Here is a 15055-nt window from a genome sequence, read left to right as displayed (position 1 = left end):
GAAACAATAAATAAGACTTTTTGGAAAGACTAAATTCATAAGATTATTGAAAATATAGAGAAAAATATGATACTTTGAGAAAAGAGCAGATAGATTGGAAGAGAAAAAAATAACTTCTAGAGATGAAAAATAGAAAAGAATAGAAAACTCAGTAGATGGGTTAAATAACAGATTATCCATAGCTGAAGACAAAATTAGTGAATTGGAAGATATTTTTTGAGAAAATAATCCAGAAAACAGTTTAGAGAAATTATATACATTATATATGTATATACATATGTAATATATATAACATATAAAATATATACATGTATAATGTTTAATAAATAATACTACAAAATTATGTAACATATATAATAATAAAATATATAATGCATATTATATATTTCATTTCCCTAATCAGAGAAACTCTATGTAATTTATATATGTATACATATATATGTACATATACACATATAACTATGACTGATTTAGGAAATATAAAAATAAGTTAATAAAAAATACTCAATAAACAGTGCTAAAATAGGAGGGATATTACAATTAAAGTGTTCTTAGGTTCTTATATTGTTCAGGAGGAGAATAGAACTGTTGCTTAATTTTACATTTTATTAAGCCAAATATGAATATTAAATAATATGAATATTAAAAAGAAAATGTAATCTGATTTCTGCTTGTGGTAATGATAGACATTCTTGTGCTAGAAAGCAATCTTCTGCTCAGCTCATTAGAAAAACTTGTTTAATAGGGGCACCTGGGTGGCTCAGTCATTTAAGAAAAATGATTAAATATTTAAAAAGCTGTTTGAAGGCCTTTGAGATCTATCAAGGTAGCAAGGAATTGTGATATATATATTATATATATATAATATAATAAAAATTATATGTAATTATATGTAATATATATATGTATATATAATCATATATATTACATACACACATATATAAATAACATCCTTGAAAATTGCACTCACCAGTTAGGAAAAAATAAAAAGCAGAACTGCCAGATGCTGGGAGTGTATCTAGTATAACCACTTTGGAGAGAAATTTGGCAGTGTTATATTAATGCAGAGATCTTCAACCTTGTATATACCTAAGAGTAGCGGCTCTCACAATGTGATCTGGGACCTTTGGTCGCCCCTGAGATCCTTTAGGGGTTTTGGAAGGTCAAAGCTTTTTAATAAAGTATGTATGTATGTATGTATGTATGTATGTATGTATGTATTTATTTATTGTACACGTGTGCAAGTGGGGGAGGAGCAGAGGGAGAGGGAGAGAGAAAATCTTAAGCAGGTTCCACACCTTGCAAGCATGGAGCGTAGGGCTCAAACTCACAACCCAAGAGCTGTAGTCTCTTCAGACTGAGACAGCCAGGTGCCCTGCATTGTTAATATTTAAGTTTCAACTTCTGATATGACAAATATTTATAGATATAATCCACATGAACAAAAGTTCCTTGGGTCCTCAGTGACTTTTAAGAGTGTAAAGCTGTCCTGATTACAAAAAGTTTGAAAATCTTTATGAAGGTCTCATGTGCACCAAGAAAGAGGAATGCTTACTGCAGTGTTATTTACAGTTGTAAAAAGCTGGGAACAGCCTAAATGTCTACTAGTAGGAGAAAAGATAAATTGTTTTAGGTGTCTAAAAATAATGTTGAAAATTTGAATGAAAAGAACAAGTTGTAGAAGGATAAACTTGTAGAAATACGTACAGCTTATACTATAAAGTTTTTTTTTTTTTTTAGACTTTAATACCTGCTGCCATCACACGTGCACAGCCTTCCACATTATCAACATAGCCCACAGAATGGTACATTTGGTACAGTTGAACTTACATTGATACATCGTAATCACTCAAAGTCCATAGTTTACATTAAGGCTCACTCTTGGTGTTGTACATTTTATGGATTTGGACAAATGTATAATGACATTTATCCCCCATTATAGTATCATACAGAGTATTTTTTTAAAGTTTATTTTTGAGAGAAGTGGGGGGAGGGGCAGAGAGAGATGGGGAGAGAGAGAATCCCAAGCAGGCTCTGTGCTGCCAGCGCAAAGCCCTACTCAGGGCTCGATGTCACAAACTGTGAGATCACGACCTGAGCCGAAATCAAGAGTCAGATGCTCAACCGATTGAGCCACCCAGATGCCCCCAAATTATTTTAAAATTATAAAAGAGTCCGTGAGAAAACCCTTGGAATCCAACATTGAAAGTTTGGTCAGAAAAACCAAATAGAGATTCTTAGAAAGAGAGGTCAGGGAATAATAAAAACCAGGAAAACCCAGCCCCAAGTACTATAAGGTGAGGGACAGCATCATAATCAGATGCTGCTGAATGGTGAGGTAATGTCAGGGCTAGATATAGGAGAGGAAAGGCATGTGATTAAAATGGATCATGATTAGAAATTTGGGGAGCAGTAAGGCTGGAGAACAGGGCATTAGCTTGTTGAGGGTGCAGGTTAGATGGTTATTAATGGTCTAGAGAGTGTGGGTAAGGGAGATTAGTAGGGGGTGAGTAGAAGGACTGAAATCTCCATGGGGTAGAGGAACATGTGGGAGGGCAGTAAGCAATCAGGTGAGGTGGAGGGAGAAGGCGTAATGCAATTTGGAATATTTCATATAGGAGCAGTTCCCAGTGCCCACAGACTCCTGGTTTGGCACTGGGAGTTTGTTGTTACGAAGGGAGAGGCCACCATGTTTGGGAAATCAAGGAACTGTGGTTTCTCTGTTAATCTAGGGACAGCATGGGCTAGTGGTTTAAAGTGAGCCCAGTGGTCATGCTGCCTGAGTTTCCCTCTCAGTTCTGCTACTTAGTTGCTTGCTGTGTGATCTTGGCCAAGAGTCAGTAAGAGTGTCTAAGCTTCCATTTTCTCACCTGTAAAATGGGGTTAATTGTAGCACATGTCTCATGGGATCAGTGGGAGGATTAAACAAGATAATTCATGAAAGCACTTGCACAGTATTTAGCACATAGAAGGTGCTAAAAAATACCAGGTAGTTCTTTTCCAATTTTTAAGCTTCCACATAATTGTTGAAGTTGCCCATAATAACATAAGAGATGGGAGAAAAAATGTGAATTGGGTGCCACAGTCATCAATGACTTTTGGGTCATGGTTTTGAAACAGATGTTTGAAATTGACAAGGAAATGGAGAAGCTGGTAATAAATAAGGAGGCATGAACTTCAGGGGAAGAGGGTTTTGTAGATAAAAGCACTAGAAGAACAGTCTGAAAATAGCAATAAGGGGCTAAGAAAATACAGACTTCTCATTGTCTCCTACCATAGAGATATAAATTCTGGTGAGGGAGAAAGAGAGTGAGGGATTGACAGTGAGAGAGATTGGGACATGGGTGCAAATATGAGAGTACATACAAAGTTGTAAATACAGAATTGATGAGGATGAGTCCAAAACAGCCTGGGTGAGTGGAAAGGCTAGCGTTTGGAGTCTTGTCTGCAGAGAACATAATGTGTAACCTGGATGGCATTAGGGAAGTACTTGAGAGGTCATGACAGTTGTTTTCGTGCTTACCGATAAATACTAGTGACTTTCAAACTCATGCATTTATTGAGATTACAATGTCAGAAATGGTGCTCAGGGGCAGAGAGAGGTGTATAACTATATAATGCCATGTGAGGAGGACGGGGAACTAATTTATTAATTGAAGTTGGGAAAGCTTCACTGAGGAGGTGGCATGTTTTTTTTTTTTAGCAGAGTCAGTTCTTTTTTTAACATTAATTTATTTTTGAGAGACAGAGAGAGACAGAACACAAGCAGGGGAGGGGTAGAGAGAGGGAGACAACCGAATCTGAAGCAGGCTCCAGGTTCTGAACTGTCAGCACAGAGCCAGACGCGGGGCTCAAACTCACTAACTGCGAGATCATGACTTGAGCCGAAGTCAGAAGCTTAACTGACTGAGCCACCCTGGCACCCCTGAGGAGATGGCATTTAAAAAAAATTTTTTTTAACGTTTATTTATTTTTGAGACAGAGAGAGACAGAGCATGAATGGGGGAGGGTCAGAGAGAGGGAGACACAGAATCTGAAACAGGCTCCGGGCTCTGAGCTGTCAGCACAGGGGCCCGATGCGGGGCTCGAACGCACGGACCGCGAGATCGTGACCTGAGCCGAAGTCGGCGCTCAACCGACTGAGCCACCCAGGCGCCCTGGAGATGGCATTTTAAACTGGGTTTTGACAGATGATAAAGAGATACGCACAAGAAAATATGTCATGAAGGACAAGGTAAACTAAAGAATCTGACCAAGAGAGAATAGTGAAAGTCAGAACATTTACTCATTTATTTTTTTAAAGTTTTATTTATTTATTTTGAGGGGTGCCTGGGTGGCTCAGTCGGTTAAACGTCCGACTTTGGCTCATGCCATGATCTCGTGGTTTGTCAGTTCAAGCCCTGCGTTGGGCTCTGTGCTGACAGCTCAAGAGCCTGGAGCCTGTTTCAGATTCTGTGTCTCCCTCTCTCTCTGCTCCTCCCCCACTTGTGCTCTGTCTCTCTCTTCTATCAAAAATAAATAAATCTAAAAAAAAGAAATTAAAGTTTTATTTATTTTGAGAGAGAGAGAATCTGTGAATGGGGGAGGGGCAGAGAGAGAGGGAGAGAGAGAATCTTAAGGAGGCTCTGCACTGTCAGCATAGAGCCTGATGCAGGACTTGAACCCACATGAACCCATGTGAGATCATGACTTGAGCTGAAATCCGACTCTTAACTGACAGCCATGCAGACACCCCAAAATCAGAATATTTAAAATTAGGGGCACCTGGGTGGCTCAGTCAGTTAAGCATCTGACTTCAGCTCAAGCCATGATTTTGCAGTTTGTGAATTTGAGCCCTGTGTGGGCCTTTGTGCTGACAGCTCAGAGCCTGGAGCCTACTTGGGATTCTGTGCCTCCCTCTCTCTCTCTGTCCCTCCCCTGCTTGTGCTCTGTCTCTCTCTCTCTCTCCAAAATAAACATTAGAAAAAAAATTTGAGGGGCGCCTGTGTGGCGCAGTCGGTTAAGCGTCCGACTTCAGCCAGGTCACGATCTCGCGGTCCGTGAGTTTGAGCCCCGCGTCAGGCTCTGGGCTGATGGCTCGGAGCCTGGAGCCTGTTTCCGATTCTGTGTCTCCCTCTCTCTCTGCCCCTCCCCCGTTCATGCTCTGTCTCTCTCTGTCCCAAAAATAAATAAAAAATGTTGAAAAAAAAAAAAATTAAAAAAAAAAAAAAAGAAAAAAAATTTGAAAAAAAAAAGAATATTTAAAAGTAGAACATAATCATTGACAAATTTTTAAAAAATTTTATCTAAGCTTTTAAAAACTAGTGATAAAATGATTACTTTGATAAAAAATTGATATGCGACAAGACAAATATGAGCTTGGAATTCTCTATAGATCCTTTTTTGGCCTTTACTGAACGCCAGTTTAACAAAGCTGCCTTTAAAATCGTATACCAGGAACTTCCTTTTCAAGAGACATGTGGGCATCTTGCCCGTCTCCCATGTGACTTAGACTACTCTGTTACTACTACTTAGCAATTACTTTTGTTCCAGATTGTGCATATGTTTAAGATGAGTAACTAAAAATTCTAGACCACTAATGCATTGGCTTTGAAAATAACTTCCCCCTATTTTCAGAACCAAGCCTGCTTTCAGTGTACAATCTGGATTGGAACTTAGATGAGTTTGGGATAAGCAGATAATCAATCACAGCCAGATAATAGACATCAGTGATATTGCTTTGCAAGGTATATGCTCTGATTTATGTCGGTGGATTGTTGTTTATGATACCTTTAAAATATTTGTGATGGAATAAGGCTTTTATAACCAAGCAGCAAAGACAAAGGCATTGCTTTACTTATTTATTTATTTATTTATTTATTTATTTATTTATTTATACAACCCATTTATCCGTATACTGATTAAATTTGAATGTTTGGTGTGGCCATCAGTAACTATACTTTATATAATTTATATAAATGAATGGTTCTTACACGATGAGCATACTAACCACTTGGCAATACAGACTTTAGTTGTTGGTTCCAAAACTCATTTTCAGTTTGTCATTTAAAATTTGCTTTTAGGGGGCACTTGGGTGGCTCAATCGGTTAAGAGTCCAGCTCTTGGTTTCAGCTCAGGTCACGATCTCACAGTTCGTGGATGCTAGCCCTATGCAGTGTGCTGACAGTGCAGAGCCTGCTTGGGATTCTCTCTCTCTCTCTCTCTCTCTCTCTCTCTCTCTCTGCCCCTCCCCAACTTGGTGTCTCTCTCTCAAAATAAATTAAAAAACATTAAAAACATGAAAAAAACAAAAAAAACCCCACTTGCTTTAAAAAATAAATAAAACTTGCATTATCCAGTCTAAACCTGGAGGGTTAAAAGTATTATTTTACTTGCAGTCTACTAATTTTCAAGAATGAGAGAGACATTTTCAAGTATCTCCAAACATGTTTCTTCCATTTAGCTGCTTTGATGGGCATGCCAAGTCAATGTGGAAATAAATATTTCTACTAAAAAACTTAACCAGTAGTGGTGCTTGCAGCAACTTATTCCTGTCCTCCAACTTTATTTTCCCTTTTTAGCTCTCGTCCATGTTGGTGCCTGATTTCACATCACTCGTACTTCCATTGTCTGCGAATGCCCTCTTTTCCCGATACCGAACTTGCTGTTGTCTCTTCTTCTGCACCTCTTTGTCATCCCTATCCTGTGGCAGGGCCTACCAGTCTGTACTCTGGATCACATCGCCTCCACCTTCCAGGAACCTCACACTGTTAATCATTTCTGTTTTCTTTTTATTTGTTTACTTTTAAAGTGTTCTGCTGTTTGACTGAATCAGTTGAATTTGAGAACATTTGAAAACCTACCAGATCAGTCAGTGATACTTTTGCCATCTATGATGGATAACATATAGGATCTAAATAAAGTATTGCTTCTTTTTTCTCAGGCATCGCCATCTTTCTCTCAGATTCTCCCCATCAATTTTTAATCATGCTTAAGTACATCCAATTAAAAACAAACAAACAAACCCTCACTCGATCCCTCATTTCCCTCTGTGCCCCTGCCTTATCAGTCATCTTTCTTTTACAACACATTCACCTTAAAGACTTGAAAAAGTTGTCTATTCCGGCAGTGTCCATTTCCTGACCTTCTTCTTGCCAGCCTGCTCCTACTTCTTGTCATCTCTTCTCTGTTCCTTTATGGGTTGCCTTCCTCCATGCAGTTATTAAGTGCTGGGATATATTGAGGCGCTCTTCTAGACTTCTTTTCTTCCTACTCTACACGGTCTTTAGCCCTACTGGAACAGCAACTGACTGGTCTGTAGAGAAAAAAATCCAGGACTGTTGCCAGAATAAGGAAAGTGGATACCAGAAGCAGATATTGGGAAAGCAAAAAATAATCAAGAGAACAAAACAAAAACCAAATTAGAAGTCTATCATAATGGGTACGCTATTATTTATACTCTATTGTCAAACTTATCATTCCTGTTCTTTCTCAGCCATCCTATACCCAACCGTTTTGTGACCATGTCCCACCATTTATTACTTCTGTGCTTTTGAACTGATGCACATTTGGAATTTTTGTTTTTCCCCCCAAATCTGCTAAATGAAATCCTACCCACTACCTTAGACTCAGAAGCTATCTTTCTAGAAACCCTAAATTAAACTTTTCCTTGTATGTTTTCTCATTACTGTTTACTTCTTTGCTAGGGCACTTACATATTCTAATTTGTAGTATAGTTATTATAGTCCAGTTCTCTGCTAGTGTGTAAACTTAAGGTCTGTGAGGACAAGGCTATACCTTGTTTGTCTTTTTATCCCTCATAGGATCTAATATGTGGCCAAGTTCATGATAAGTGCTAAGTAATTTTTTGTTGGTTTGATGATCATTGTCTATTCCTAGTAAGTCATAAGCAGGCATATTGAAACTTCAAAGCATTAAAAAATGACAATTAAAGAAGGAAAAGATGAAGTTTTATTTTTTATGCTCAGGTATTTAAATAATTAAGTCAATCAGAAATAGCCATAGATTTTAGACTCCCAAGAGCTATGATGTTATAACAAGAGCCCCTTATGTTTCCTATTGTTACATAGAGAAGATATCCTAATACTAAATATTGTGAGTTTTTCCCCAGTCTGGTTTTATCTCTAATAAGTGACCTGCCCTTTGGTTGTTTGTGTTGGTCAGACATGATCCTCATGTCCTAAACAGATGCAAACAATTTTGGAATAACCTCTTGAAACAACCAAGTTCTTGGAAAATAGAATCGCCACTGTGATAATTTGGAAAGAATACTGATGACCTTCAGCTTCAAAACAATGCAATTGCAGCATCTTTCATGTATTATTTATGAGAACACGCATTCTATAAGTCACATGGGGAGGGGAATGGCCCATGTTTATACACTAGAGGCAGTTGCACTTTCCCAAGGATGGGTTGGGAGAACATCATTGCTCATATCTTTTTCTAAACACTGTGTAGGTCTGAGGTGAATGTGACCTTAGTTTTTCCTTCTCCAAGACAGTTCTGCTTATAGGATTCTAGAATAATAATTTCAGCGAAAGTGACTTTTAATCTGAATGTAAGACCCTGACAAACATCGGTGCTTCACATTGGGCTTACTCAGCATTGCATCACACAGAAAACTGTTTCTCTGACAATAGCAATGGGGAAGGAATTGATAGAGATAGATGTCAGGGATACTTTGAAGGGTAAGTAAAATGGCCTCTGTTAGTAGTCCCTCAACTCTTTGTGTTGAGTATTTCAATTTCCACACAGCCGTGGATTTTTTCTTTAGACCTCTCCTGTCTAGGTCGTCTGTCTAGAAATACAGGATTGTAATTTTTGAATCACCTAGCTCCTACAATCTTTAAGCTTATTTCCTATAAACATTATACCTTCTGCCAAGAGCAGAGTAAGGCCACAATATATCATATTTAAAGAACAGAATACCATAAGATCAATTATATTCTGGTTAGTTAAAATGATGTCTAGGAAAGGCAGCTTTTCATCCTCAATTTATTGTAATGTTTTTTGTCTTAAGGATAACTGAAGCTTATCACTGTCTTTGCTGCCTACATCTTTTTTTTTTTTTTTTTTTAATTTATTTATTTTTGAGACAGAGAGAGCATGAACAGGGGAGGGTCAGAGAAAGAGGGAGACACAGAATCTGAAACAGGCTCCAGGCTCTGACCTGTCAGCACAGACCCCGACGCGGGGCTTGAACACACTGACCGTGAGATCATGACCTGAGCCGAAGTCGGATGCTTAACCGACTGAGCCACCCAGGGGCCCCTTTTTTTTCTTTATCAACATGCGTTTCTGTGATGATTGAGCCTGAAACAGACTTAAACAGAAATGATTCTTCCTATTTCAAAATTATGCTTTTAAAGGTGTAGAGTACTTTGAGAAATGTATTGCACAAAAATACAGATGTGCAAAAATAACACTTTAGGACACAATTGTTTTTCAGAGAGAATCTTTGCTTTACTAAATTACCCTGACTTCATTTAAAAAGAGGCCTCCTAGTGTTCTCTGCTCAAATAATTACTTGCTAGAAAGCCTGGCTAGAAGAGGATTTTTAGGTTATTCTTTACCAATAGGGTTACCAGGTAAAATACACAATGCCCAGTTAAATTTACATTTAGGATAAGCAACAAATAATTTTTTAGTATAATATGTCCCAAATATTACATGGACATATTTATACTAAACAAAGTATTATTTGTTTTTCTGAAATTCAAATTTAAGTGGGTGTCTTGTATTTTTACTTGCTAAGTTTTGCATACTTACCAGGGTAGAAGAAAATCTTGAAGTATTGATTAAACATTTTTTCACAAAATTTCAACTCGTAAACAATTGTTCTTTGGGTAACATTTCTCTTTTTTGCATTTAAGTTGATCTGCGTTAGATAATACCTGCAAAAGTTCTTTGTGAACTGAAAATATAGTCTGTATGTTTTAAGAACACAGCAGCATTCAAGAGTCTAACAGGGCGTGACAACAAACTAACAACAATCCGCACCTCCCAGCAAAAACAGAAATCCCAGGGTGTTGCTTCACCTTCGAATTCTTTCCTCCAAGTCTTGCTGTGATTAATGCAACACGGTTGAAACTGGTTAAACAATTATTCAAATTTGTCTAATACAAGGAAATACTCAAAACGACTACAGGGAGGCTGTCCAGCTCCCACATTTCCAGATGAGAAGTGAAAAATCAGTATTTTGAAATCTCTAGCTAAGTAACATTCCTTCGGCCAGTTTTTGAAATCATTGATAGATTTTTTTTTTCACTTTTTAATTTTTCAACACAGATACAGTCTACTGTCTTTTGGACCACTCGCTTTGTAAACCGTGCAATTGATATTAAAGAAAACAGTAGTACACTGTAATAATGTTGTGTGATGACACATGGCAACTACACTCACCAATCCCTGTTGCACACCTGCAACAGTATGACATTGTATGTCAACTTCAATTAAAAAAAATTGGGGGACGCCTTCATGGCTCAGTCGGTTAAATATCTGACTCTTGATCTCAGCTCAGGGTTGTGAGTTTAAGCCCTGCATTGGGCTCCATGCTGGGTGTGGAGGCTGCTTAAAAAAATTGGAAGAAAAAAAAAGCGTTAGCAGAAAGCAAGCTCCATTCCTGCGAAGTGATTGATTAATAAACATACAACTTGAGACCCTAAGATTTGAGAAAATTATAAGGATCCTGTTTAAAGACTATTAAAAAATATAGTCATTTTTTCTGTAGAGAGCAGAGGTACTTTTTTCTAATAATAGGAAAACTAGACTTGAACCAAGGTGGCCTAGATGCATATATTTTGGAAGAGCCTTATAAATCAGTTGAGAACCAGTCGTGATTAAATGGTATTTCACCCAAATAAATGTCAGTATTTGGCAACATGTAGATTCACAAACTCTGGCATGTAAAGGTTTCTGAGAGCTATGAATATAAGACCCAGCGTAGCTTGTCTACAGTTAGGAATTTGCCCCAAGTTATGAACCATTCCCCAACTTTTCTAACACACTTTAGGATTTAGGAAATCCCGGGGCTCAGGTGGAGAGAATCCTCCCTCAGCCCCTCAGGTCGTCAGCTTATAGCCTGAGGCATCGGTTTCATTAGAGCACATCATTATCATAGCTTGCATAGCTACAGATGCAAATGACAGTAATTAATCCATTGTATTTTCAAAGAAATGGTTTAGGAGGAGCCTTGAGCCTTTCACTAAGGCTCAGGACTGAGTGACCACCTTGCGGGCGGTTATGACCTCTGACAGACTTCTCTGAGGTCTCCTTCACGTGCACGTTGGAAACCAAGAAAGATGAAGCACACGGCTAATGAATTTAACAGCCTCATTAGGTAACTCTGCCTACCCTTAATAGTTCACAGAAATGCTCTCGGCATTTTAAAACAGGCATTAATGGAGAAAGCTTTGGGGATTTCAGGCAACTGCTTCAACGCATTTGCCTTTCTGTTTCCCAGATGCCTTCCTACCAACAGCTTAGCTCTTGGGCCAGCTCGTAGCTGCCTGCTTGTCAGGTCCTATCTGTGTTTGGGGCGCTCTACAGGACTGCTGAAGGAGGCAGTCATTTTAAATGGCTCCAAATGAAGTCAGTTATTGCCTATTATTTATTTACTTGATCTTGGAGTCACAAGAAATTATATAAGCCAAGATCTGAGGCTTCTCTGTTCACTTTGGCCTGGGCTTTCATTCTCTGAGTTTAGGTGGAGATGTTTCATTTATTGTGAGCTGAATCTTAAGGTCCTTTCTTGAAGGAGGTCTGTTTATTCTGGATCCACATGGTCCTTGTTCGTTGTGCAAAGCTGCTTCCAGTACAGTCAAATCTCTGTCTGTGGAACATTTTCCATATTGGACCATTCTGAACCCCTCTTTGGGATATCTCAACCCTTGTGGTTGGTACAATGTATATGTGTCTGCAGTATGGTTTTTCTTTCTCATTCTTCTGGGATGCATATTAGATACTGTGTATTAGATAAGCAGGTGCTACATTAATTTAGGCAATACCTAAAAGACCAAAAAGAATTAGATGAGAATGCGTTGTTTAGGAATTAGAAGAAAGAAGAATTTACTCCGTAAATCTCAGGACTTCTCTTTCATTTCCAAATAGCTTCGAGAGAAGGGTGTGTCTTTCTCTGGAATGTTCTGATGAAGGCATCCATATTCTATCAAATGTGCCTTATTTGTGTATTTTCTGCTATTCTTATATTCAGTTAGTATCTGTAAATCAGTACTTCCTAACCTTTTTCATTGTAATGACACACGCAGAAAAATGATATTGGTATTGTACAGTAGAATGAACTGAAGGGGATTTGAGTTGTCTGTATGAAGCCTGGGGAGAAATTCATTGTTTTTTTTAAAAAAAAAATTTCAAATGTTTATTTATTTTTGAGAGAGAGCGAGTACATAGGGGAGGGGCAGAGAGAGAGGGAGACAGAATCCGAAGCAGGCTCCAGACTCTGAGCTGTCAGCACAGAGCCTGATGCAGGGCTTGAACTCAAAAGCCATGAGATCATGACCTGAGCTGAAGTCGGATACTTAACCCACTGAGCCACCCAGGCACCCCCCCCCCTTTTTGTTATTAAATGGTTATGAGAAGAGAAGAACTTACAAAGAACTTACTTATAAATAAAATATTAAAAAAATTAATAACCTTAAACTTGCTTTCATGTCCATAAAGTTTTATTATCAGGTGTTACAGTTGAAATATAATTTCTGATTAAGACTTTTTAAATAATAGTCTCTTCATATTTAAGGTCAAGTTTGACAATAGAACTTCCTGCAATTATATGATGAAAATTTTAAACGGTTAAAAATATTTATAACACTTGAATTATATTGGAAATAACATTTTTCCTTCTGCTTCGAAGTGTAATTAATGTTTATTTCTTTTTTTTTCTTTTTTAATATATGAAATTTACTGTCAAATTGGTTTCCATACAACACCCAGTGCTCATCCCAAAAGGTGCCCTCCTCAATACCCATCACCCACCCTGCCCTCCCTCCCACCCCCCATCAACCCTCAGTTTGTTCTCAGTTTTTAACAGTCTCTTATGCTTTGGCTCTCTCCCACTCTATTAATGTTTATTTCTTAGGATAATGTGATTTCTGTAAAGCCTTTCCTATCAGATATTTTAACATAATAATAAAGTTACATATTGCAGAATGCACTTGCATTGTTAGGGCAGTCAGTAGCAATGAATGTATCTGATACATATAATGACAAGAAATTTAAGCTGTAAAAAACAGTGTCTGCCAAGAGCCACCATTTAACCTTCTGATACGGGGCTCATGGAGCTGCTGGAGAAGTTTATATAAAAGATTCCTAAAGTGCATTCCTGCCCATGGTATGAAGGCGGTAGGTGGTGGTGAGGCTGACAGGGCTCCTGGCAGGCCCTGGGAAGGAAGCAGCTTGAGTCTTTGTCACCATGCATGCTGGACACATCTGTCCATTGGTACTAATGTGTTCTAAGTGACCACTCTAAAAAGTCAAACACATTCTGCAAAATAGCTTTATTATTATTTTGAAATAATCTAGAGAGCTGGCTCCTAAAAATCAATATCCAGGCAGTGGAATACCCTTTTGGCCAGGCTTAGAGAGTGGCGAAGCAGCAAGTGCCAGGTAACAGTCATTTTGCTTGTCCCCTGCAGGCACTTCTGAGATGTGTCAAACTCTGCTCACACTCCTTCAGTCCTCTGAGGGTCCTCAGGGGAGGCTGTTTATGGATGGAGGTGACTGGCTTGGGGACAAGTTAGTCTAGGACAAGTTGCCCTGCATTTTGAGGGGATTTGTGTCACTCAGCGTATCCATAATCCATTCACTATGTACCAGTATATTTTGGCACCTTGATTAGCAAGCTGTACTGTGGATAATGTTTTAAAAGGATATCTCTGTATCCCGTTCCCTATGCCATGTATATGCCTAACTAGGATGTTCCAAAAACTGGTTGAGCCTAACTATGACCAGGAGGCTGTGATTCTGAACTTACAGCAAAGTTCTGCAGAAAGAGACCTTCCCCAGCTGCCTCACACAAAGCCATAGGTGGTTATGGCTGGGAAATGTCCAACACGGTACCTAACCGTCACCAGCTGAATTGTGAAAGATGGCATTTCTTCAGACAGACAGGCTTCTTTAGGGTGTATCAGCCTGTAGACGCTGTTCCTGTTGGTGGAAGGAGAAGGCAGAGATGGAGAAATATGCTTTGAGGACATGTGTATATACTTCCTGACACTTGAGGTACAAAATTAACTGTTGAAAGGTTGAAACATTTCTGTGCTTCCTTAGACAGCACATATACTAAAAAAAGAAGTTGAAACATTTCTTCTCTTATTCAGGGATAAACTTTCCATCCATGCTTTTTACTCCTTTCCTTTTAACGACTTATAAGACCTCATTTATCTCTTCTCCACCCTATGTTTTGAGCTGTATCTCCTTTTCTGATTTCTTCTTTTCAACCTGTTGGTGTTTTGCTTTGTTTTTATTTTGTTTTTCTTTCATAACAACTCTCTTGTCCTTCCTCTGGCTGCAGTTCAGTTTTCCCGTTCTCTTCTATGAATGTCTCTGAAGTACAATACATTTCAGTTCATTTCCCAAACACTTGAATTTGACTTCTGCTTTAACTGTTGCACTGAACTGATCTCAGTATGGTTCCTGTTGACCTTCATATTGTTAAATGCAATATGCATTTCCCAGCTCTTAGGGCTAGAATTGGTTTCCGGCCCTCTTTCCCAGAATGAATTGCTTAGCACTCCCCCCAAACTCCTCCTACAGACATTTAGGGGCCATCGCAGATTCAGTGGTAGGCCCCCATCTAACAGAGTGGTGAATTAATAATCAGCCATGGGTATTGAGAATTTAGAGGAAATGGCAACATTTTAGAATATCTGACTGTGAAGTGTGTTCTCCTCCCCATCGCCCTAACTGGTGCTTATTTTGCAGGTCAGCTACTTTTCTTGGAAGCGGTATGGCCAGGGGGAGGAAGAACGTCTCTCGGATTTAAGCCTTGAAGAGCAAGAGTTCAAATTGCTAGAGCTGGACTAGCATTTTTTAATTTCCC

Source organism: Panthera tigris (assembly GCF_018350195.1).
Source record: "Panthera tigris isolate Pti1 chromosome E1 unlocalized genomic scaffold, P.tigris_Pti1_mat1.1 chrE1_random_Un_scaffold_69, whole genome shotgun sequence".
Taxonomy (NCBI): Eukaryota; Metazoa; Chordata; class Mammalia; order Carnivora; family Felidae; genus Panthera; species Panthera tigris.
Note: the sequence above shows the minus strand (reverse complement) of the source record.